This window comes from Mustela erminea, chromosome 9 (genome assembly GCF_009829155.1).
Source record: "Mustela erminea isolate mMusErm1 chromosome 9, mMusErm1.Pri, whole genome shotgun sequence".
Classification (NCBI taxonomy): Eukaryota; Metazoa; Chordata; class Mammalia; order Carnivora; family Mustelidae; genus Mustela; species Mustela erminea.
This window is the reverse complement of record NC_045622.1, coordinates 93,916,813-93,942,851: the sequence shown is the minus strand read 5'-3', so window position 1 is coordinate 93,942,851 and position 26,039 is coordinate 93,916,813. Positions and strand designations below refer to the sequence as shown.

The 26,039-nt window shown below is 47.6% G+C and overlaps 1 protein-coding gene across 3 annotated transcripts in view; it reads right to left on the bottom strand.

Moving 5' to 3' along the window:
- Window positions 1-26,039, bottom strand: part of ACCSL (1-aminocyclopropane-1-carboxylate synthase homolog (inactive) like) — an 80,206-nt gene that overhangs the window by 14,425 nt on the left and 39,742 nt on the right. Inside the window, exon 1 of one of the 3 annotated variants that reach the window (XM_032360047.1) lies at window positions 17,519-17,547. The exons of the other annotated variants lie outside the window; for them this stretch is intronic. The gene's annotated coding sequence lies outside the window, so the exon portion shown is untranslated. Of the gene's footprint in view, window positions 1-17,518; window positions 17,548-26,039 lie in introns of those variants that run through there. 3 annotated transcript variants of the gene reach the window in all.

Sequence of the window (26,039 nt, the reverse complement as noted above, 5' to 3'; positions counted from 1 at the left end):
GAGCCTGAAGAAACTTTCTAGAATGTGACGTGGAAGATACAAAGGAAAGTTAAGAGAAGCTATGAGAAGATCTAAAATATACATATACATATTCATTCGGAGTCCCAAAGGAAGAGAAAAATGGAGCAGAAGCAATCTGAATAAGATGTTTTATCAGTGCCAAATAATCAGACACCAAAGCATGGATTCAAGAAGCCCAACAAATGCAAATTAGAATAAAGAAATCTACATATATACATACATATATATGTATATAGACATATATATATTTAGGATAATTTTATTTATATATATATATATATATATATATATATATATATATATTACAAAAAGCAAACATCTCAAAAGCAGCCAAGAAAAAAAAGTTACCCTTAAAGGAATAACAGACCAGAAGCTAACTTCAGCCAACAGTGGAAACCTGAAACAATGAAATGTTATTTTCAATATACAGAAAGAAAATAGCTCCCAACCTAGAATCCCACAGCCATCAAAATATCAATGTTTCATTAGGCGGTACCAATTCCTCCCCCTGGAAGAACTGGGTTTGTGTGCAGGGTAGCACTAATCCGCACAAGTAGGTTTGCCTTTAAAAACTTCAAGGCCAACTGAGTGAAAGAAACCAGACACAGTACATATTGTACAGTTCTACTTATAGAATGAGCAAAAGTAATCAAGAGTGATAAAAATCAGAACAGTGGTTGCCCGGGGAGAGAGCTGGGAAACTGACTATAATGGGGTGCAGGGAACTTTCTGGGGAGATGACGTGATCTAGATCTCAACGAGGTAGTGGTGACATGGCCATTACCATTTGTCATAGTGTCAAACTGGACACTTAGGAATTTTACTATATATAGGAACTGGGTTTTTTAAATGCAGCTGAGCTAAATGAAGACTCTTTTAGGCTATAAATAGCAAAGTGAAGTTTGTTTCCAATGCAAGCCCATGGAGTGGAAAGACCAATATGGGGGCAGGTGCCAAGTACACAAGAGCATATTTACATCATTATTTATAGTAGGAAAAAAAGAAAAAAGAAGGATCAATTCTCCAAAAAAAAAAAAAAAAAGGCACATATAGAGAATGTTTAAGTCTGGATGAAATGGATAATTCAGTTTAAAAATGCTGTTTAGTAATCTTAATCCCAGATGAAAAAGTTGAAACGATTTACATAGAAGTTATCAAAGAACTAATTCCCTAAAAAAGTAACTGGCCCAGACATACTTATCAGAAACTCCAGGTATATTTAAAGGAATACATTGTTGCAGTGCTATTTAAACTATTCTAGAGAAAAACATCCTCATTCTATAATTAAATAATGGATCTGATAAATTTTATATGAAGAACTATGGCCCCATCTCCCCGATGATGAGATTATCGGTACTTGAAAGTGGAATAACTCAGCAAACAGAATCCTACAGCATCACAACATAATCTTGCAACGAAACAGGATCATTCGGAGAATGGCCGGATGGGTCAATCCTAGGATATAAATTAACTTTTCATTAACAGATCCCAGAGGGATCTGTTAGATCAAGTGATCCTATCCCTCTAGGATAAAAATCACTTGATCTGCAGACACTAAAAAGACATCTGACAAAAATCAGACACCCGTTCTTGACTTAGATGGTAGGATGAATGGATACCTCTTTAACACTAGACACCTCTCAGCCAAGAAGCCAGCCTCCTACTTAATCAGGAAACCCTGAAAGGTTGGAACTGCTGGGCAAAAGAAAAGCCCACCCATTGTCACTGTTAAATATCTAACATGGCACCAGGGGTCTCAGGTGAGCGTATTAGACAAGGAAAGAAACTAGAGTTAAAACAAGGGAATTTGGAGATCTGTTATCTCCAGATTACTACTCTCTGCTTGCAAGACACTAGACAACTGGCAGACAATCTACAAGGGAACTTAGTGTAGTTAGAGAATAGAGGCCCAACTCCTGTTTCTGTTTAAATACAGGTTTATGGGAACACAGCCTGGATTGTACATAAATCCCAACCAGACTTTGGTACTAGACACTAGAACAGTATTTTCAACCCCGGGTCACTTACCTAGTGAGTGAGCCTAGCAACTGCCCAGCAGCCCTGGCCTCATGCAGCATTTAACCCTAACCTCTGGGATGTAAGAATTATTCCCAGCCTTCAGATGGGTCAACTAAGGGCATAATTTATTACAATCCACTGAATTTTACAAGGCCCTCCCCCAATATATCCAGAATAGGTATGAACGGTGTAAGCTGTTTGGGAAGACTCAGAACCCTCTGAAACTCCAATATGATCAATGACAGCTGACCCTGATAGAGCATGGCCTTGAACCAGGCTCTGGCCTGGGTGACTTAATCCTCAAAACGACTGTTAGGAGAGTACCACCATTAGCTTCACTTTACAGATGAGAAAACAGAGGCCCCAAAGAAGGAGATGACTCACTCAAAGTAGGATGGGAAAGAGGAGCTTTAACCCCCAGTCTGCTAACCCTGGGCCCCAACTGCGCTCTTAACCATCCCTCCTCAAGGCCTCTTCCTGGAACTTGCGTATACCTTCAAAGCTTGGCGTTCAGTTGTGGGACTCCAGAAGCCCCCTAAGTCCATCAGTGGCCCTACCCCACCAGGGGATGAGGAGCCCCAGCTGACGCCCCGGCAATGTTCGGTCCAAAGCCCCTCTCCCGCTCCACATCCCATGGCTCCCCTGTCCCCACTACCCCGCATTTGCCTTGTCTCTGTTTACACTCATTTCTTCTCCAGTCTAAAATCCCTATTGTGCCCCATAAAACTGTCCTTGACCATCAGGGCTCAGAGACCTCTCCACCACCCTCCTCCTCTCACTAAGCTTGCTCTCGGCCTTGGGCCCCCGTGCTCTGCTTTTAAGTACAAGGTGGTTTCAAGGGCGATAATAAGATCCACCTTTTCCCTCCCAAGGGGATCTCCCCAGGCATTCCTTATTACCTACAATGGCCTTTCTTTGCATCTTCACAGAGAAAGGCTCAGCCAATGCCCATTCATGGAAGAGCCACGCACTGGAGCCACGGTTCTCAAACTCTGGAGGATTGGTACCCCCTGGAGAGCTATGAAAGAGCAGGAGGCTCTTGGAAGTAGGCTAAGGCCTGGGCCCAAGGAATAGCTCAAGGCTGCCAGGTGATTCAAGTACTACCAGCATTTGAGAACCACATCTCAATTAAGAACAAATGAGCTACTAGCTTTCCCCATCTGTGGAGAGGCCATGATGGAGAACCAAGGGGAACCGGGTTAACCTAGGGCTGGAAGACAACTTGACAAAGACCCTGGGAATGACTGCCAGAAAGACGGGCCCCCATCCCCCAGCCTTACCTGACTGCATCATCTCGCCAGGTCTTTCGGATCTTCAGTGATTCCTGGTTAAAGGGGAGGTCATGAAACCTACCTCCTGGAGGGTGGTGCAAAGGCTGAGGGGGAGGATGTACACTAAATGGGAGGACAGGAAGAACCACCACATAACTCTTCGAGTGAGCTTATCGCTTTCAGCCCGGGCAGCTCCTGTCCCGCTTCCCCTGAGGGTCAACAAACAGAAACAAGGCCAAAAGCAGCCTGTGGTCTGAAAACACCCTGCCTTGTGACTGTTCTCCAACGTTAGTGGGTGTTTGTCTAATGCACAGATGCCTGGGCTCCACGAAGGGTGTCAACTCAGTAGGTCTGTAACTTGGCCCCATAGTCTACTTTCTAAAGCAAACATGGCAGGTCGTGATGGACAGCTCTTGGAGAGATGCTGCCCTAGCCAACTCCACGGTGAGAGGAAGCATGGGCTGTGGGTGGGCACCTCACCCCAGAGGACTGGGACCTCACCTATCCCCCAGCCTGGCCTGTGCTGATGGCCCATCCCTTCTGTCATTTATCTGTTCCTTCCCCATTCATTAAAACACAAAACTAAAAGGCCGCCTGGGTGGCTCAGTGGGTTGAAGCCTCTGCCTTCGGCTCAGGTCATGATCTCGGGGTCCTGGGATGGAGCCCCGCATCGGGCTCTCTGCTCAGCGGGGAACCTGCTTCCTCCTCTCTCCCTCTGCCTGCCTCTCTGCCTACTTGTGATCTCGCTCTCTCTCTCTGTCAAATACATAGATAAAACCTTTAAAAAAAACTCACACACACAAAACTAAAACCAATTCACTAGGTACCTATTATGTACCCATACTGCGTGTATTACACCCTATGTTAGACTATGCTAGACCCTAAGACTCTTGGAATGAAAGAAAAGGTCCTTGGTTCCCAGAAGCCCCAGAATACCTCCCAGTGGAAAAGTCTGATCCCATCTTTCCTGGGCTCAAGATCCTCCCATGGCTCCCCTTCACCCCACAGGGATTATAAAGTCAAATATCTTCGGGGACACAACAGTAACAAACGTGCAAAGCTGGCTTAAGGCACAGGGTAGGCGGGGGAGGACATTGGCTAACTGCAGCGTGGATGACCTCCCTCGGTGCATTCAAATTCTTTTTTTTTTTTTAAGTAAGCACTGTGAGCAAAATGTTTTGAGCAGACACTGTCAGCAACCCATCAATCTGCACCATCAGAATCCAAATTCCCTCATGTGGCATATCAAACTCTAGAATAATCAATCACAGACTACCTCCCTAATCTCATTCTTTGCACACCCCTCCCAGGCCCCCTGCTTGCAACGAGCCCAAACGCTGGCCCTCCTTAACTTGCCCAGCATGCCATGACTTTTCATTCCCCCTTCGGACCTACTGTTCCCTGCATCCACGAGCCCTTTCACAGACTCACCTGGTCAGCAGACCTCTGCTTCTCCTTCAAGTCTACACGGGTGCGTCACCTGCTCCAAGGAATGCTCCTCGCTGACTCCCCAGACAAGTTGAAGGGCCGGCGCCCTAGATCCCACGCACTTTACCCAAACTGAGGGTAGAAATGGCACAAGCCAGGCAGTGTCCCTCTGGGCCGTTGCGCCAGCTGGGCCTGCACGGCCCTGCCCCCAGTGCCCAGTGGGCTCACTCTCTCACCGCCTTGTCCCTGCTCAAACGTCACCTTCTCCCAGAGGCCTACTATGACCACCAACTTCGTTCCACAACCCACAGCCTCCCTTACCACACCATGGTGCCTCCTCGCTCCGTTCTACCTGCCATGGTTTTACAGCAATTTTCCCCTCCAAACGTACCATACATTTTATTACTCATTATATGCATTGTTTCTTTTCAGTCCCGCTAAAACATAAACTCCGTGAAGGCAAAGGTCTTCAATTATTTTGTTTACTGATGTTTCCCAAATACAAAGAACTGTGCTTGGCCCTTACTTCCTTAGGGAAGTAACATTAGTGGATGAATGAGTGGAGAGATGGTTGGATGTGTGTGGATGGATGGATGGATGGATGGACGGATGGACGGACGGATGGCTGAATACCCTAATGCAATTGTCTATGGTCTGGGTCTGCCTCTGCACTTAGCTTCTCTGGTTCTTCCATTGTTCCAAGGCACGGGGGCAGGGGAGCTGGTTCTTGGTTAGTGTTTGTTCAAGAGTCTTGACAATTTACCAGTAATTGAGATGGGATTGAGGGAATCAATGAACTGTAGGCATCAGGTGAATGTTGACAGTGGAATGAAGCCTTTCCCAGAGGAAAACCCTCATTTCCCACAACATGGACATTGTGGGGCATCGCCCACAACTTGCCACAGCATGGGCCCCTCTCCAGGGGCCCCCCACTTCGACCACAACAGCTGTAACGAGGACCCGCCAAGAGGGGGCGCTAAACCCTTATTTTCCTTCCTGGCACGGAACACAGGGCCGCCACCTCCACAGCAGCGGGGACGCTGGGGTGAGAGGAGGGAGAGTGGGCGATGGGCCGTGCCCTCCGAGAGCCGCCAGGTGCCGTGCACGTAGCGTGCGCCGCGGAGCCTGGGCAAAGGGCACCTCAGGCACCGCGCTGGGGTGGGCCACACGACCCCTTCTTACCCACCTGCAGCCCTGGGCTCTGAGGCTCTCCTGGGGTCTCCAGCTTGCAGACAGGAACCCTGGGCTCAGAGAGGTGGGGTGCCTTGGCCAATGGCACAAGACTAGAAAACATCAGTGGTGGGGATAGAATCCAGATGGGGGAAGCACTGTTGTTCCCTCTCTCCACTCCTCCTCCTCCTCCCCAGCTCCTTTTGGCATCTCTGTTCCAGAAGCAAAAGCAAGAGTCTGAGTCCAGCATCTGACTTGGCCTAACTTAGAGGGCCCTGGGGTTCTCTTTCCACATTGGGAGAGCAAGGAGGAAGACAGTGGGAGGTGGGGAAAGGCAGAGCTCTTCCCTCAAGGACCAGACGTCGCTGTCCCACCACCTCCCCGCTTGTTGATTTCAGCTCCGGAGTTCTGAAGTAGCCACTTGGCCACACACAGATCCACTTCAGAGAGAGGAGCCTGGTAGCCACAGAAATGAGGGCAGGACGGGGAGGGGACTGCAAATGGTCCCCTGACCCATCTGAGAGAAAGACAGCCATGGAACGCAGTCTCAGAAAGTTTGAGAAGACTTTGGCCTGTGCACCCTTGTGGCCAGAACCCAGGAGTCTGTAATGAGAGGCTCTCTTTGCTGACAGAGTCCAGAGCTGACATTCTGGGCTTCCCAACAACCCAGTGAGGAAAGTATCCTTGGTCTTGTCTTATAAATGGGGAAACTGAGGCCCAGCCAGATTTCCTCAACTTTGTCCAAGATGACTCCTCTTGAATTGGCCTGACTCCAGACATGTCTAAATCCAGGCCTAGTGTGTTCTCCTCCCAGATTTCTGGGCCACAGCACCTGTACCCTAACAGTCCTGGTAGGTTTGGCCTGGTCTCCAGGTTGTGTGAGGTCACCTGGATTAGGGAAACTGAGGAGGAGGAATGCCATGATGTCTGGCCCACCCACCCCCTCTTCTTGTGGCAGGACCTGAGGCCAGTTCCCACATGGTTGCCTCCTGGGTCCTGTTCCCCAAAGGGCACACCTCCACAAAGCCCCTCTGACTTCTCCAGCTCCTCAAGACAACAAAGACTGTCCCAGGTCCTGAGCAGCTGCCCACCCAGGGGTTCTGACCTTAGCACTCACACCTGACTGCATTGTGAAGACCTCGAAGAGAGAAACTCTTTGCTTATACCTCTCTTTAGCCTATGGGGGCTGAGTATACAGTAGGTGTCAAGTAACTGCATCGTGTTTACTTTTTTATCATTTACATGGGAAAACACAGCCAAAAAGCAGCTCTCTCTTTCTGAGGAGTTTTTGACAAACCTGGAAAATGACATTTGCCCCTTGTTGGACAACAGGAAGGAGCAAATTCACATTATTCATTCATTCAACAAACATTTATTGAGCAACTGCCAGGTGCTAGACACGCTTCTCGATGCTAGTGACACAGAAGGCAACAGAACAGATACGGCCCTCCGTGTTTACCATCTACAGCAGGTGACAGAAAATGAACAACATAGATCAATAAATCTAGTTTCTGACTCTAAGTGCTACAAAGATCCAAGTTGGGGAGGGGATCCGGAGTGAAAGGGAATGCTATTTAGAGAGGGTAATTAAGCAAAGACCCACAGGGAGTGAGGGATCAATCCATGTGGATCTCTGGAGAACAGTGTTCCAGGCAGAGGGTATGGCGAGTGCAAAGGCCCTGAGGCTATATTTAAGGGAAGGACCTCGAAAGGTTTTGTGGACCTTGATAATAAGGACCTCGGGTTTTAATCTGAGCATGATGGGAAGACAGTAGAGATCTTCCAGAGCTGGTATGTGACTCACTAACTGCCTTATGGAGCTGGCTGGGGGATCCCAAACCAGTGAGATAACTCCAGCTGCCTGAGGTACGTTCCTGGCTTGGATTCACTTGCTCTTATTGCTAGCTTGGAATACATTTGCTCCTTGAAAGCCCAATGTCTTCACCTAAAGCCCCCAGACAACATTCTCAACCAGAGGCTAGATCGGAATCCCCCAGGAAGCTTTTCCCCAAAACCAGTGCCGAGTTCCACCTTAGCCTTGCTGACCCTGAGTCTCTAGGTTGGGCCCGGGGATGAATGTCACTCATTAGGAACCACTGTCTAAGAGGGGCTGTGGATGGCCTCTGGGGGCCTCTCCCTCCACCCCACCCTTTACCTCCCTATACCTTTGGTGGTAAAAGGATGCTCAAGACCACAGCTTTCATCAGAACCCCCAAAGACTGAGATTCGCACGCCAAGGCAAACAAAGCAGGCGTGCCAGGGAAAACACAATGAGAGCCCGCAGGCCAGTGTGCTGCCTGCCCCCTTGGCCTCCCTGCTCTTTTCCTCCCGCCGCCCCTGTCGCCTGCCAGTGCCGCCCCCTCCAGCTTCTCCTCCTCCGGCTCCTGGCTTTGCCTAGATTTCTTTGGATGGCAGCGTCCCCCTTCCTCCCAGCACTTACTATGCTGCCAGCACTTAGTACCTCTTCCAACATGAATACGCTGTTCTCCCTGCCAGAGCTGTGGCTCAGTGAAGTCAGCCTCTTCCGGGCCCTTTCTGTTTGCTTTTCCGCAAGGTCTCCCTGCACCGGCCGGCAAAGAGGAGTTTGTTCTGGCCGCCCTTTCCTCCCCCTGCCTGGGCTTCAGTTTCCCACTTCGGGCACAAAGAAATGCGTTTTGTTTCATGTTCCAGTGACACTATCTACTCAAGTCACCCACACTTCAAAGTGGAAGGGGTCTCCTTCGAGATTCCAGGTCCTGGGAGGGAGACTGAGTGACCTTGGCCCCAGGTGTGCTGAGGGACAGCAGTGGGGTGACCGGGTGGCTTGGCTCCCTGCAGGGGCGGGGAGGGGCAGTCTCGGCTTGGCAGACACTGAGCTCATCTGCTTGTGCTCTGGCCCCATTTGCAGTGATCCCCTGAGATGTCCCTTTCTCTAGAAGGGGTATGGTGGGGTATGAGCTACACAGAGCTATTGTCAGGGGACCAGGGTTCAAGACCCAGCTCAGCCACCTCCACACTGTGTGGCTGCAAGTTGTTAATAAGCATCTCTGGGCATCAGTTGCTCATCTGTGAAGACAGAAGGGAAGGGGGTTGAGAGGAATGCCTATAAGTTTGAGCCTCCCCCCTTCCAAATTCTGTTCAGCTATCCACCAGACCGTTCTTCCGCCTGATTTTTTTAAATTATTATTATTATTATTATTATTTGACAGACGGAGATCACAAGCAGACAGAGAGGCAGGCAGAGAGAGAGAGGGAAGCAGGCTCCCGGCTGAGCAGAGAGCCCAATGTGGGGCTCGATCCCAGGACCCTGGGATCATGACCCGAGCCGAAGGCAGAGGCTTTAACCCACTGAGCCACCCAGGTGCCCCCCGCCTGATTATTTAAACTTTCATTCTTTCAATCCATGGCTACTGATACCTACTGCACACTCGCCACTCTCCCGAGACAAAAGCTATTACAAGGAATATTCCAGAGGGAGCCAATTCCTCCCGGCAGACCCAGGAGTCGGCCAGCTGAGCTTCCATAGGACTTTTCCTTCCAGTTAGAACACGTGTGTGATATCCTTCCCACCGGGAAGCTTCTTGGCAGGAAGTCCTCTTGTCCCCTGAGTGGCCTGCCCTGGCTTGTGGAGCTGGGTCTCCCCCCATACCCAGATTCCCTGAAGCTGGTCCCTACCACCTCCCTTCTTCCTGGGAATTCTTGGACAGATCTAAGTCTCTGAAATCCTTTGTCTTCTAAGTTCCCCTCAGGGCCAGAGAGGGATCCTTCTAACTACCCCCAGCCCCCGCCAGCCCTTCAGAAAATAGTTTCATCCTGTTCCAGTCACTGTTTATTGGGCACATGTTTGAGGCACTTAGCGAGGTTATCATGCCCCCTCCTCCACAGCCCTGGGCACCCAGTACACTGGTGGCCACGACGAATGCCCCCATGTCATCCCCTCCTGTGTCAGCTCTGGGCTTGGCCACGCCATGTTCTCCCACTCTTGGAACATTAGCCAGCATGGCACAAACAGGAGTGTGACAAGTGCCCAGGCCATGGGGCTCTTCCTCTTGGAAAGCTTGCCTTAGAAGCCAGCCACTGTGCTGTAAGGAATCTCAGGCTAGGCCATGAGGAGAGACAGCCTGGGGGGTGGTGAAAGGCACCTTGCTCCTTCTAGCCCCAGCCAGGAGGGCCTCTCCGATTTCAGCCCCATGAGTACTCTTGGCAATAAAAGGTAAAGCTGAAGAAACGACCCAACTTGAGGTCCATTAACCCACAGAATCATGAGAAATAAGGAATCATTGTTTTAAGCCAAAAATGCCAGGGATGATTTGTCACACAGCGATAGAAAATTGAAACGATCCCAAAGCCCTGGATCCGATGATGGTCACCCCTATTTCCCAGATGCTGAGTCTGAGCTTCGGGGAGCCCGAGTGCGTGTCGCGGGGTTGCGCAGCGAGTCAGCGCGCGTGGCAGCCGTGAGGAGGAGCGTTTATCTCCTGCTGGGGGGCTCGCTGGTCAGACACCCCAGCTCCTGTCCGCCTGGATCCACCAGCACATTCTCCCTGCGGCCCACGTCTGCTCCCTCAAGGCTGCCGCCAGCCCGTGGAGTACCAGGGCACTGGGCCAGCCTATTAGCAGGAGACATGGAGGTGCCTCCAGCAGCCTAGTTTGCCTCAAGGATGCCCCTTTGGCCTAGCTGAGCTTTTTCTAGAACTGTGCAGCAATGCAAGACTCTTCTTGCCTCAAGTCCCCTTCGTTCTCTCTTCTTCACCAGGATGGCCCCGTCGGAAGTTTCTTCGGTCTCCTTCCCCTCCCCCCCTTATGCCTCACAGGTGTTTCCTCCAACAAATACATATGTCTTGACTCCCGCTGTGGTGTCTGCTTCTCAGAGGATGTGGACTCACACAGGGACGACACAGGGACTCAAGCCGTGGAACCTCTCCCGACATTTCCCCTTTCTTTTCCTCCCTACTTTTTTCCTCTCTTCAAAAAGAGGCATCTTCAAAGGGCATGACCATCCAGGCCTCAGATTTTCGAAGGCCACGGAAAAGGACAACTCCCAGGACAAGATAAACAAGGGGGCAGAACCTTCTCAGACATGCCTGGGGTGCCGGACAGACACCCACCTCTTCAGGAACTGACGCGACCTGGGAGCGTCCCCAGAAGGAAAGACGCTAAAATTCATTTTCTTCTCTGCCCCTGGCTCTTTACACAGCCTCTTGCTGAGTCCTCCCGAACGGTGAGGCCAGCGTTATGACCCCTACCGTACAGGCGAGGACACAACGCTCAGAGAGGGGAGGCCTCAAGTCACACAGCGACCATGAGGGAGGGCTGAGATTTAAACCCGGGAAGCTGAGCCACCAGGCACTTTCCAGATCCTGGGGGTAAATCTCTTGTGCTTTTACATGTTCCTGGAAGACCCTGGGCATATTCCTTGATCTCTCTGCGTCTCTGTTGCCCCACATATAAAACCTGGACACTAGCTGTCCCTTCTTCCTAGGGAGCTTGTAAGCACAGAAGCTAGAATCGGGGGCTAGTGGCGGGTCAGGACACACTAGCTGTGCTCTGCACGGTCACCCCGCCTTGTTATACTTCTTCGCACCATTCTGCTGTTGACACAAATAAGAAGCTTTAAAAAAAAAATAAAGAAAGAAAGAAATCCAAACCCAGGCTGATCCCAATTATACCAGAGACAACATCCCGGCCTGATTCATAATCTGGTGCTGCTTTCATTCCTATAAAAACACACCAGATCAACAACTGAAACCCTGATAAATTAGCAAAGAATGCACAAAAACTGAAGGCTTCCAGCCAGGGCCCCTTCCTGAAAAAAAAAAGACAGATTCTTTCCCCATGAGGGGAGGTTTTCCACAGGGACCCAGCCCCGTGCTTTGGCTCAGGGACCACGCTGCTCTCTCCTTGAGAAAGCTCCTGGGATAAAAATAGCCAAGCAGCAGCCGGCTGACTTCTGGGGCTTGGAGAAGAAAAGGGAGAGATGGGGCAAGGTAGGGGGGGCCTGGCTCCTGGACACCTGCCCATGTTCTTGAGAAACAGGGGGGCGGGGCTCTGCAATTTGGGGTCTGAGGTAGGGAGAGGAGGGAGAAATATCAGGTCAGGACTCGGCAAATTTCTCAAGCCAGAGCATTCTATGGAAATACTGCTCAGGAAGTGAGAAGGGGAATGTTGGGGGGCTAGACTCTGACAGCCCGGAAGGGGAGAGGCAGGCCGCAGGGCCTCCTCGCGAGAAAGACAGGAGGGGCCCCTGAGTACATTAAAGACAAAACCAAAGCACACCAAGGCCCAGGTGACCCTGACTTAAGTGTCTGAAAGGAACCCAGGCCCCTGGAGCTGCTTCCAAGAGACCCATGTTCTGCGCAAGTTGTCCTCTAGCCTTCTTCTTCCTAAGCGACCCCTCGGCCAGCGCAAGGTCCAACACTCCTCCGGAGGGCCACATCCCTGAGCCATCAAGTCAGCATGCAAGCAGAACAGGGACCCCCTACAGGGCTGCGGCCCTCGGACTCTTCCCAACTATGAGGAAGAGTTCTTTATTTGGGCTTCCTAGTGCAGATGCGGCCTCTGCAGTCCGAGGAGGGCAGTCGGTGAGTCCAAACCACAGAGCGCGTCTCCTGAGCTGCCGGTGAGCCCATCTGCCCAGAATGTCGGTCATCCAGCAAGGATGACTGAGCACCAGTGACGCCCCAGGCACTGTCCTTGGGCAGTCGGTGTACAAGGGCAGGGGCTGACCCTCTTGTCAGGTGTACACAGAAAGCCTCTCTGTTAAGGTGACATTTGAGACCTGCAGGTAGGAAGGATGAGCCAGGAGGCCGCCTGGCAGGGGAATCATAAGTGAAAAGGCCCAGAAGCTTAATGTCCTCCAGGCCCGGCAAGAGGCTGTGTGGCCGGAGCAGAGGATTTGGAGACGAGGTCAGAGGGACAGGAGGGTTCTGTAGGCCACTGGGAGGACACAGCCTTCCCCCGTGGGGCAGGAAGCCTTTGAGCAAGACCTGATCTGATGTAGCACTGGAAAGGCTCTCTGATTCGAGTGGAAAGGGTGCCGTTGTAGAAGGTCAAGGGTGGGACCAGAGAGGAGATACTGCTACATCCCCAGGGTGAGGGGGAGATAACGTGGCTCCGGGTGGTCCTGGGAGGATGATAAGAAGTAGCTGATTCTGGGTAGAGGTCAAGCCTACAGGGGTGTGGTGGGAGAGGAAGAAGGCCTCAAGGAGGACCAGTGGAAAGATCAAGTTGCCTTTTACTTCGGTGGGGAAACCTGGGACAAGGGTGTGGATCCAGCCTGGGGTCAGAATCTATTCCCCGAGGGGCTCTCATCCGATCACCGGGTCACTTTAGCCCAGAACGGCCTGCGGCCCGAGTGCGAGGTCAGCCCCAAGCTGTGTGGCCGAGAACACAAGCCTGGGTCCAGGCTGTTTGACAGGTCAGATTCCATGAGCCCCAGTTCACTCACGCTGCCTCCCCCATCCAGCCCAGCCCGACTGCACTGGGTCCAAGAAACTCATCTACTCCGAAGATAGTTTTAGACCATTTTTTCCATTTCTCTACTATTTAATGATTTATAAAACATTCTTTCCTGTGTTAGTCACATGACCCTCATCACAAGCCAACATGATATACGGGGCAGCAATTATTAGTCCTATTTTACACACGAGGAAACTGAGGCATGGAAAGGTTAAGTCCCTTGGACAAGACTGCATAACCACACTGTCCAGGGTTAGGGGCAGAACCCTTCTCTGCCTCCACATACCACAGCTCCAGGCTCAGTGAAGCTGGCAGAGCTGTGGAGCAGCTGAGCTGAACTTGGCCACAGCTAATCTCTCCAACACAGCAGTCTCTAGTCACACGTGGCCGTCTGAATTCAAATTTAAAAAGAATTAAAAATAAATATAATGTAAAAATGAAATCCTTCAGTCATCCCAGCCACATTTCAAATATTTGATGTGGTCAGTGGCTATCATATTGGACAGCCCAGATAGAGGAAAGTTTCCATTATTGCAGAAACTCCTACTGAACACAGTCATTTGGACACCCCCATCCTGCCCTCTATGACTTTAACTCCCAATGTCAGAGTGGAGGGTTCTGGGTAGAATGTAGTATCAGACCAGCTTCCATCATGCTCAACTTTCACCCTGACAGCATACCACCTATACCATATCTTACTTAATAACTGGGTTTTTAAAAAGATTTTATTTTATTTATTTGGAGAGAGAACGAGAGAGAGAGAGACAGTATGTGCACATGCAAATAGGGGGAAGGGGTGGAAGGAGAGGGAGAGAGAGACTCCCAAGCCGACTCTGAGCTGAGTGCAGAGCCTGATGCAGGGCTTGAACTCACCGTGCTGAGATCATTACCTAAGCTGAAACCAAGAGTCAGTCGTTCAACTGACTAAGCCACCCAGGTGCCCCCGAACTCAGCTGATTTTCTACTGGAACATTTACTTAATGGGTAAAAAGGCCGGGGCTCAGAAAGATGAAGAAATGTGCCCAAGGGCACATAGCTGGTCAAATAGCGAATTCTTTTCTGTTTTTTGTGCTTCAACCATAGCAGTGCTTCTTCATCACAAGATGGAGGTGATTTAAAAAAAAAAAAAAATCAACTGAGTTCTTATAAGAATGGGGTTAAAAAGGTTCATGGTGAGGGGCACCTGGGTGGCTCAGTAGGTTAAGACCTCTCTGCCTTTGGCTCAAGTCATGATCTCAGGGTCTTGGGATGGAGCCCCGAGTCGGGCTCTCTGCTCAGCGGGGAGCCTGCTTTCTCCTCTCTCTCTCTGCCTGCCTCTCTGCCTACTTGTGATCTCTGTCTGTCAAATAAATAAATAAAATCCTTAAAAAAAAAAAAACGTTCATGGTGAGAGTGCTAACACTGGACCTGGCACATAGTAAGTGCTCTTCAAATGTTAGCTCCTTTTTTTTTTTTTTTTTTTTTTGCTCCCTCCTCTTTTTCTGATCTCCCAGGCCCACTCAGGGTTAAAGACTTAAAAGCAGACACCAGAATGGAATGATGTCCATAGGGGGTTGTGAAAAGTGCTAACATATTCCTGGGAATCTAGGATTCCACATACATGCAGGGGGCTTGGAGCACACCCAGGAAAGATCTAAGGAGGCCTTAACCTCTTGACATTGAGCCTCCTCATAAAGAGAGGAAGGCTAAAGGCCTAGTTGTAAACTGTCCACCAACACACTGAGCATATGCCCCAACACATGCAGAGCCTTTGGCAAATTCGGAGAGACTTACTGGATCTGGCATTTAAGGAAATCTCTGTTTAATCATTAGCTGAGCAGTAGGCTAACAAGCGGAGACTTCAGGGGCCATACATGATAAAGATTGCAGACTTCACAGAATTGGTCCAGTAAACAACAACAATAACAAACCCTAGTGATGGGACAGACTCTCATTTTCAGAGCTGCTACATTGTATTATTGAAAATATCTACATTTCAGCAACAACAGCAAAACTACAAGACACATAAAGAAACGGAAAGTCTGGCCCATACCCAAGGGGGAAAAAAGTAGTCAATCAGAAGTATCCCCAAGGAAGCCCAGATATTGAATTTACCCCACTTTCAATAAGGATACATAATAACTGGACAGGTGATCAGCAATGAAATAGAAAATTTGAACACTATAAACCACCTAGATCTAACATATTTAAGGAACTCTCCACCCAAAAAATTAGAAAACACATTCTTCCCACGTCCACAAGGAACATTCTCCAGGACAGACCATACTTTAGGTCATAAAACAGGTCGCAATAAATTTAAAAGGATTGAAGTAATACCAAGTCTGTTCTCCAAACACAATAAAATTAGAAATCAATTAACAGAAGAAAATACATGAAAATTAAACAACACACTCTTAAATACCCCCTTGGAGTACAGAAGAAAACACAGTAAAATTAGAAATGCTTTTTGAGTAAAAATGAAACACAATGTACCAAACTTAGGAGATGCATTTAAAGCAGTGCTTAGAGGGAAATTTATAGCTGTAAACATCGATATTTAAAAAGAATTAAGATCTCCGATAAATAACCTACTTTTCCACCTTAAGAACTTCAGAAATGTGTGAAGTGGGGCTGAAGGGTCAAAAGGTAAAAAGTTCTAGTTATAAAATAAATAAGTCATAGGAAGTAATGTACAACCTAGTGACTAGAGTTACTGATAGTGTATTATATATTTGAAAGCTGCGGGGAGGCCAGATCTTAAAAGTTCCCATCACAAGAAAAACATTTGTCACTATATACATAGTTACATGATGGATGTTAACTAGATTTATTGTGGTGATCATTTCACAATATATACATATGTCAAATCATTATGGCGTGCACCTGAAACTGATACTATGTTACACATGTCAATTATATCTTGATTAAAAATAAAGAAATAATAAAGAGAAGAACAAACTAAACCCAAAGCAAGCAGGAGGGAAAAATAATAATGACCAGAGCAAAATAAATGAAATAGAGAATGGAAAAATGATATAGAAAATCAAAAAAACCAAAAATTGATTCTTTGAAAAGTTAACACAACCGCTGACAAACCTCTTAATGTAACACTATATGTTAAATGCACTGGAATTATATTTTTTTTAGAAAGGAAAGAAATGTTTAAAGAAAAAGAAAGAAAGAAAAAGAAAAATGCCTGGCACAGTGTAGTTCTCAAAAAATATTTACTGAATTAAAAAAAAATTGACCAAGCTTTAGCTAGACAGACCAAGAAAAAAATACATTAAAATTACTAAGATAAAAAATGAAAGGAGGACATAGGACCAAGAATACTAACCTTACAGAAATAAAAGGATTATAAGGGACTACTACCAAACACTGTATGCCAACAAATTATATAATTTAAATTAAATAGACAAGTCCCTAGAAATTTAAATTAAATGCACAAATTCCTAGAAATGGACAAAATATTAAAATTTACTCAAGAAGAAATAGAAAATCTGAATAGACCTATGATAAGTAAAGAGAAAGAATTAGTAGTCAAAATCTTCCTAAAGAGAAAAGTCCAGACCCAGATGGCTTCACTGGTGAATTATATTAAACACTTATGGAAGAATCAGTTGAAACTCTTCCAAGAAATAGGAAAGGAGGGAGTACTTCCTAATTGATTTTGTGAGGCCAGTATTACCCTGATATCAAAACCAACAAAATTAGCACAAGAAAAAAAAACCCATAAGGATATCCCTTATAAATATAGATATAAAAACTTAAAACAAAATACTAGCAAACTGAATCCAGCAGCACATAAAATGGATTATACACCATGGCCAGATGAGACTTATCCCAAAAATGCAAGCTTGCATTAACATCCAAAAATCAATCAATGTAACATACCATATTAATAGAATTAGGATTAAAAACCATATGATCATCTTAATAGCATCAGAAAAAGCATTTGACAGAATCCAACACCCTTTTATGATAAAAGTACTCAGTGGGAATAGAAGAGACCTTCTTTAACCTGATAAAGATATCTATGAAAAAGTCTACAGTTAACATCTCTCACTCTCTCTCTCTCCTCTCTCTCTTTTTTTTAGTAATCTCTACACGCAATGTGGGGCTTAAACTCACAGCCCTAAAATCAAGAGTCACATGCTCTTCCGACTGAGCCAGCCAGACGCCCCAGCACTTACCATCATTCTTAATGGTGACAGCCTGAAAGCTTTTCCCCTAAGATCAGGAACAAGAAAAGAATGTCTGCTTTCACTATTCCTATTCTGTATTGTACCGGAGGTTCTAACCAGGATAATTAAGCAAGAAAAATAAAATTAAAATAAAATAAAATAGAAGGCATCCAGATTGCAAAAAAGAAGGAGGAGGAGGAGGAAACTATTTGCAAATGACATGATCTTATATATAGAAAATCTCAAGGAAACACACATTCAAAAGTATGTGTGAACACACACACACACACATACACACAGTTAATAAATGAGTTCAACAAGGTTGCAGGATACAAGATCAAAATCTAAAAATCAGTTGTATTTCAACCCTCTAGCAATGGACAATTAAAAATGAAATTGAGGAAACAAGTTCTTTGGGATAAATTTCACAAAAGAAGTGCTAAGATTTATACATTTAAAGTTATAAAACATCACTGAAAGAAACTAAAGAAGATCTAAATAAATGGAAAGACATCTCATGTTTATGGATGAAGACAAATTGTTAAGATGGTAATAATCCCCAAATTGACCTACAGATTCAATAAAAATCCTTATTAAAATCCCAGCTGTCTTTGCAGACAGACATTGACAAGCTGATATGAAAATTCATTTGGGACCTACATAGGCAAAACAATTTACGAAAAGAAAATTTCTTGAAAAAGAAAATAAAGCTGGAGAACTCATATTTCCCAATCTCAAAATTTACTACAAAGTTGCAGTAATCAAGACAGTGTGGTACTGGGGAAAAAGGCAGACATTTGATTGGTGGAATAGAATTGAGACCTTATCAATAAACCCTTGCACTTAGGGTCAACTTATTTTCAACAAGTGTCTAGACAATTGAATGGGGGCAAGCATAGCCTTCAACAAATGATACAGAACAACTGGATATCCACATGCAAAAGGGTGAACTTGGACCCCCGCCATATTTAAAGTAACTCCTAATGGTCAGAGACCAACGCATAACAGCTGAAACTATAAAACTCTTAGAAGAAAAACACAGAAGTAAATCTTCACGAGTTTGCATAAGGTGATGATTTCTTAGCTAGGGCACCAAAAATTCAAGTAACCAAAGAAAAAAACTGTATTGGACCTTGACAAAATTAAAATTAAATTTTGTATTTCCAAGGACACTGTCAAAAAAGTAAAAGAACCATCTTCAGAGTGCAAGAAAATGTTTGCAAATCATCTCTCTGATAAAAACCTATTATTTAGAATATATAGAGAACGCTTACAACTCAATAATAGCAAGAAAAATAACCCAATTTGTTATATGGGCAATTGATTTGAAGAGATATTTCTCCAAAGAAATCGTAAAAATAGCTAGTAAACCCTCAGAGCAAGGTTCAATGTCATTAGTTATGAGGGAAATGCAAATCAAAATCACAATAAATACGATGCACACTCATGAGGATGGACAGACTAAAAAAAAACCCAATAACTAGTGTTGGCAAGGTTGTAGAGAAATCTACAAGTCTCATACACTGATGATTGAACTATAAACTGATGCAGCCACTTTGGAAGACTGTTTGGCCGTTGCTCAAAAAGTTACACTGAGCATTACCGTATGACCCAACAATTCCACCACCAGGTACATACCCAAGAGAATCTGAAACACAGGTGAGGACAAAAAGTTATACAAAAACGTTCATAATGGTATTATTCGTAACAGCCAAAAGCTGGAAACAATCCAGTTCACCAACTAATGAATGAATAAACAGAATGTGGTAGATCCATGCAATGGAATATTATTCAACCATAAAAAGGAATTAAAGTACTGGCATATGCTACAATATGCACGAAGACTGACAATATTACGCTAAGTGAAAGACATTGGTCATAAAAGACAGTTTATATGATTTCATTTACGTGAAACGCCCGAAATAATCATAGACAAAAAAGGAGATTAGTGGTTGCCAGGGGCTGGGAGGAAGTGAGAATGGAAAGTGACTGTTAATTGGGTGTGGGTTTCTTTGATGAAAATGTTCTAGAATTAGATAATGGGGATTGATGGTCACACAACTTTGTGAATATGCTTAAGATCACTGAATTGGATACCCTTAAAGGGTAAATTTTAAGATCTATGAGTTATATCTCAAGAAAGCTGTTTTATTAAAAGAACAAGCAGTTATTATTTTTTAAAATGATTCTTATGCTGGCCCTAAGCCTGGAAACCCTTCTAGAATGGGTCCTGAAGGACGGATGCGCTGGTGCCCCCACCAGGTGCAGGCCGTTCACCTTCTGTCTTCGTGTGCCATTGGAAGAGGCAACTGAGCTTGAGCGGAGATCAAGCCCTTGGGAGAAGCTTTGTCCTGACTGTCCGCAGATTCCTGGGTCCAGAAGGCAAACCTGGGGGGAACTGGGGTGAGTCTGGCCCTCCTGCTGCTCAGGCCTGTGTCTGCAGAGCTGGTGTAAGCAGAACGAAGCTGAGACTGACCATTATAGACCCCAGTGCTGGGAGTTTCCAGTAGTCTGGCTGAGCAGTCTGTCCAGAGTCATGCTATTCCCTGGCAAGCTCAGCTTCTCCCAGTTATACATGGGGTGGGCAGCGCCCAGTGTGGCCAAGGAGTCTAGCAACTACGAAGTCCTTCCCCATCCTCCCTGAGTGGGGTGATGGACACACAGAGGCACAGACCGAGGGAGCGGCCTAGCATCCCTGCTGGGCATGGAAAAAACCTCCAATGTCCTGGGGTGCTGGCTTTTTCCTAAAACAGTTCTCCCACAAGACCCTGCGAGTGCCCTGCAAGCATTTAAAGATTATGGTAAAATCATTGCTATTTGGCAATGGCTTTTGCCCAGCCTAGTCACCAGCTCCTTGTCCCTCCCTCCACTCCCAGCCCTCCCCAGCACCCAGGAGCTTCCAGGAACCAACCACCCATCCTCTCTCTGTGTCCGCAAGTCAGTCGTCATAACATGCATCATTTCTGAAGCCCAGGACTAGCACTTTACATACATGATCTGCTTTCATGTCCTCCACAGCCGGTAGAGAGGAACTCTTACGATGCCCACTTTCAGGAGGAAACTGAGGCCTGGAGAGGTTATGCCACTTGTTGAGAAGCCCACAAAGCAATGGAAAAAGCATCTGAATCTGATCTCTTTGAACTTTTTCCATGAACTTTGGAGCCTTGTTCAGGAAGGAACAGAGCTTATGCCCCCAAGGTCAAGAGAATTTACCACGGGGGTGGGGGGGAAATGGGCAGTCCAGGGATTATGCTTCCCTCTTCCAGCGGCCCTGGGAGACACCTATCCAGCATTTTTTCCAGGGCTGTCACATAAAGCCAGGGAGGTTATACTCAAGGAGAGCTAGTCCCATGGACTGCAATGAAAAGGGAGTTGTGCAGTGCACATCCCACACAACTGTATGTGTGAGTCCTGACTTCTCACAAGGACTTGCACAGACACCCTGCTCCCTTCTCCTAAACTCGTGAATTCTCCCCATCCTCCAAAGCCTGCCTCAAATGCCACCTCCTCCAGAAAGTCTTTGTAGACCAGCCTCTGCCACCTTGCTCTCCTTTCCTCTGGTCCCCTTTAATAGGCACCAACCACTGGGTATAGGGTATCCACTCTGTGTGTGTGTGTGCCCATATGTAATCTGAGTGTCCTTGATGAGCTCCAGGAGGGCAGAGGCTGGCTCTGAAATGACCTATTTCTCCCACCTCACCTGACAAGGTGCCAAATGTTCCATAAATACTTGTGTACTGGCAGATCTCCAGATGAGCAGGGATGAGGCAAAAGCCCCAGAAATGAACCAGAGATTTTCAGAGCTAGAAGGGTCTGGGAAGGAGCACATTCTCCCTAAACTGAGGCTCAGGGAGGGAAGTGGTTTGCCTGTGGTCACAGGGTTATTCAGAGCTCAGACTTGCTATCTGGTGCCCTTTCCACTAACCACCCTGGGTCTTGGCTCTTGGCCCTGCTTCTCCCCTCACAGTGCTGCAGCAGGTTTGTCTATGAGTCCCCATTCTTACCTACTTGATCCAGAGGAAAGTCCCAAATCATGGAGCTCTGTCCTTTGGGGACTGGAAATGACCTTCGAGGCCTGGTCTGACCACCTTTCAGTTCCTGAGAGCCCAACCTCCCCACCTGAGCAGATGCTATCCTTTTTTGGTTCTATTAAGTCAACCATTTGAGAGTGAGCCAACTACAGAGGCTTGGTTTTCAAACCAAAAGTTCAAACCAGAGTAGCTAGGAGAGAATTTGGGATCCTTTCCAGTCCCACTGCAGACCAGATGAGTGTCTCTAGAATGTCTGCTCTCCCTCCCGTGCCCCCTCCCCCCACTCAGCCAGGACAGAAGCAGCTGCTCCCCAAGGGACCTCAGTTGCTGGAATCCAACTACCTCCTAGGCCTGCCCCTGGTGACTAAGCTGGCCAGCAATACTGTGACAGCCACCACCCAGTGACCTGGGGTTTTTCCACTCCAGAAAAATGGCAGGAACTTCCCCCAGCCTGGCCCACTAGAGAGGCACTTGTTTGAAATTAGCCAGCTATATCAAGGCTCCCTTTTCTTGGGGGCTTCAAGTCTGGTTTAATCAAGGCACAGAAAAGAAAGCCCCCATCAGTGTTGTGGAAGTTTTCCCTGGTTGAAAGAAGTGTTTAGGGATGTTAGGGTCACACAGGGGGAAAAAACCCTAGCAGGCTAGACTGAGGGCCCCTTTTTTTAATGAAAATAACAGTTTTATTGGAGGGAGAGTTGGAGCTTCTGCATTAATGATCTAAAAGGACGAAAGGCAACAAAGAAACAAATATGCTTTTGGTACTTACCACATACCAGGTATTTTCACTGCTCATATTTCATTTAATCCTAACAACTAAGGAATTAGTGTGATTGTCCCCATTGAGCAGATATGGAAGCTGAGGCTCAGAAAAGTTAAATATTTGCCCAAGGACTTAACACAGATCTCTGTCTTGCCATCTTGCCATGGCTCGGGCTCTTTCTAGCATGTTACCTCTGGGGAATTACCTCCACCCCTGAAAATGGACCAATCTCATGCTTGTTACAGAAGTACCGTGGAGGGGCTGGTATGAGGACTGGGCTTCCAGAAAGAAGTAAAAGACCACCAGTCTTAGGAGCTCTTAGGAAGCTTTTGGTTTGGGCTCTGCCTCTTACTCAAGGAGGGAAGAAGTTGCTTCTTGTCTTGGGGCCGGACCTTCTCCAGCTCTCCCAGACTCATGCCCTCCCCGTTAAGGGGCCCTGATTCCCACTGAGGAGAGGGGGTGGGAGGCAGAGGCAAGAACAGAGGCCTTGGAACCGTCCCAGTCTGGACATAAGTCCCGTGTGGCTTTGGCAAAGTTCTGAACCTTCTCTGCCTTGGTTTCCCACCTATGAAACAGGGCTAATGTTATTACCAGCCTTGCAGGGGGTGCTGGGGGCAAACACTGATGTAATGCATGAGTTGTAGGCCTAGCAAAGGACCCGGCAGCAATAAACATTCAATACATGTGTTTAGAAAAGCGGTCATTAGCCTGCCACCAGGTGTTTATCTAGCACGTATCACATGGCCAGCTCGGTGAGCTCATTTTTCCTGAGCAGCTCACTCATGCCTGTCATTACGGCACTGATGGTGCCCACGGGCTCCCGGGCACTCCCCACATTTGTATCACCACCGCCCTGCGAGGAGGGAAGGCTAAAATGGTCGAGTCCCCACTGGCCCTGGATGGGGGGCGCTGAGACCCAGAGGATGCAATGACTTGCTTGTGATATCTCAGGGTTGGAGCAGAAGCCCTCCGGCCTGGAGGTGGGGGTGGAGGTGGGGGCTGGGGTGGGGTGGGGGGGTGCTGCTCTGGAGGCCCAAACCCCTTTGTCCCCACAGGTGTCTGTCCTTGGTGCCTCCCACTGCATCCCAGCTCTCTTCTAGGTGGGTCCTCCTACCACTCCTGCCCCTGAGGTCACCAGCCTCCGAGATGCCCCCCAATCATCCCACTAGCCGGAAATCACGCTCTTGTGTAGCCTCCTCCCACGCTGTCCTGTGTGACCGGAAGTGACAGCATGTCACTCGTGAGATGAGGTCATAAAACACTGTGCTTCTGTCTTGGGTTCTCTCTCCGACTAAGAGCCAGGGAGGGACTGAGGGCTGCCAATGCCCGCAGGGTGAGGGGAAGCGGATCCTCCCCCTTCAGGGGACAGCAGGCCTGGCCCACTGCCTGACAGCAGCTGTGAGGTAATAAATGTTTGTTGTCTGGAGCTGCTGTTTGGGATATTTTGTTTCAGAGCAGTAGAAACCTAATACACGACCCTCCCCACCAGTTAACTGTGGGGTCAAAGCCGAAAGGGCACTTTTCTGCTGTCTGCCCTTCAGGGAGCGTCTATAATTCTTCCGTCTCAGTTTCCTCAACAGTAAAAATGGTGGCAAGCCTTCTTCTCAGGGTTGATATGAAGGCCAATGGAGACGAGCTCAGGGCCAGAAGTGGTTGACAGGGAAGGGGAGCACCGCTGCAGGCTGGAAAAACCCACATCCGGCTTCCCTGACCCAGAAATTCAGTCCACCAGGCCCCAGCCCACTTCCTACATCCAAGTCTTGTGGTGACTGAGGTAGACCAGGAGGTCCTCATGTTGTGGTTTCGGTTTTCTAATGAAGCTGTGTTTGGTGGTGGTGGTGGTGGGTGTCCTAGAAACATGATATGCTCGTGACGTAAATTTAAAACAGCTCAAAAACCCTATGAAGTGCAAAACCAATGTTTTCCCTTGTTTCCCACCCTGAACTCTGTCCCACTCATAGAGACGACCATAAAGACTTACTTGTGTTCTTTTACCCACATTTCCTATCCATAGGTAGGCAGAGTCACAGGCATTTTTAATCAAAAAGTGATAATAATAACCATGCCGTTCTGCACCTGGCTTTTTTTTACAATGTATCTTAGACTTCTGTCCTTGTTGGTCTATATGGATCTACCTCATTCTCTTCCCCTCAATCATTGAGAGATTATTTCTTGAGTCCCTAGTATGTGTCAGACTGTGCTCATTCATCACATACTGAAGAGCATTTCCTGTGTCCCAGGCCCTGGTCTAGCCCAGGGTGTCTCATTCTTAGCACTACTGACACTTGGAGCCAGACAATTCTTTGTTGTTGAGAAAGGCGAACTCCAAAGAGGGCACTGAGAAGGAACACTCTAGAGTCAGGAAGCATTAAAGAGGGATGTGGGAAAAACCATCCTGCAGCTTTACAGGCCCACGCAGTAAGGACAGGCACAATGTAGAAGGCCATTTCCTAGGGTAGATATTAAATCGCTCCGACTTTTTTCCTTTGTTGCCGGCATAAATAACACTGCGGTGGACATCTTCATACACCCATCTGCACACAAGTCCAAGTACATCTATGGAATATAGTTCTAGAAGAGAACTTGCCACAATCAGGGTAGATACGTCTTTACATTTTTGATAGGGATCACTGAAATGCTCAGACAAAGGTCGATCAAGTTTCCACTCCCCAAAACAGTATTGGGGGGAGGGGGGCTGTTTGTTCACACCTAGCCCGTGCCAGGTCTTGTTGGATGGCTTAGTACACAGCAGGTGGAAAGGCAGGGGGGACTATGTCCAGACCACACGGCAGCCCCGCTGACCACAGCAGACCATGTCCCGGGCTCTCACCTCCTCCCAGGGGCCCGAGGCAGTGTCCAGGAGGAGATTTGGCCAGACGGAGAGAACAAGACCTTGAAGAAGACTCTTAAATTTGCTCCTACATTCCTTCCTTTCATAGCATCAGCACCAGGGTCATGGCTCCCTCCTGTTTGCATTCACTGTGCAAATATTTGGTGGGTTTCTACTTCATAGCAGTCCCCAGAGCCCCCAACTGGACGTGCTTGTATCTCAACAGATAATCAGATAGACTCTTCCCCTGTGCATCCTCTCCACAGAATACGCTCTTAACCTCTCAAACACACACACACACACACACACACACACACACACACACACAGCTTGAAAGGGGCTCGACCCCCGCCCCCCATGTAACCTCTGAACAGGCCGAAATGTCCTTCCAAATGGAAAGTCTTGAAGTATTTCCTCAGCGTTTCTTTGCTGGAGGAAGACCACAAGCTGATTTTGTGCGCGTAAAAAATTATTTCTCTTCCTTCTATGTTTAAAACAGCTTTACTCCCTTATCTTTCCGTTTGACAAATATTTCTTGAGTATCCACCGTGGCTAAGGCTCAGCGGAGAGAGAGGGTTAGTGCAAAGGACGGAGTTAACGTACATGGATATGTTTACAAAGTCTTGGGCAAAATATGCTTCAGCCTCCTTCCTAGCTCCGTGCTAAGTGCGGGGGCCAGAAGGATGAGCAAAAACAGATGCAGTCCCCGCGCTCGAGTTAGTTACAGGGAAGTGGGGGGGGGGGGGGCGGCCATAACTTACACAAGCTCACTCATCTAGTCCCCAGCGAGGACCACAATAAGTGCTGTGAGGAGGTATGAGTGCCAGAGCGTGTGATGGGGGCGGGGACTTGGCCTAACTAATGGGGGCCGAGATGTTGGCCGTGCAGATTGAGAAGATGCCCAGGCAG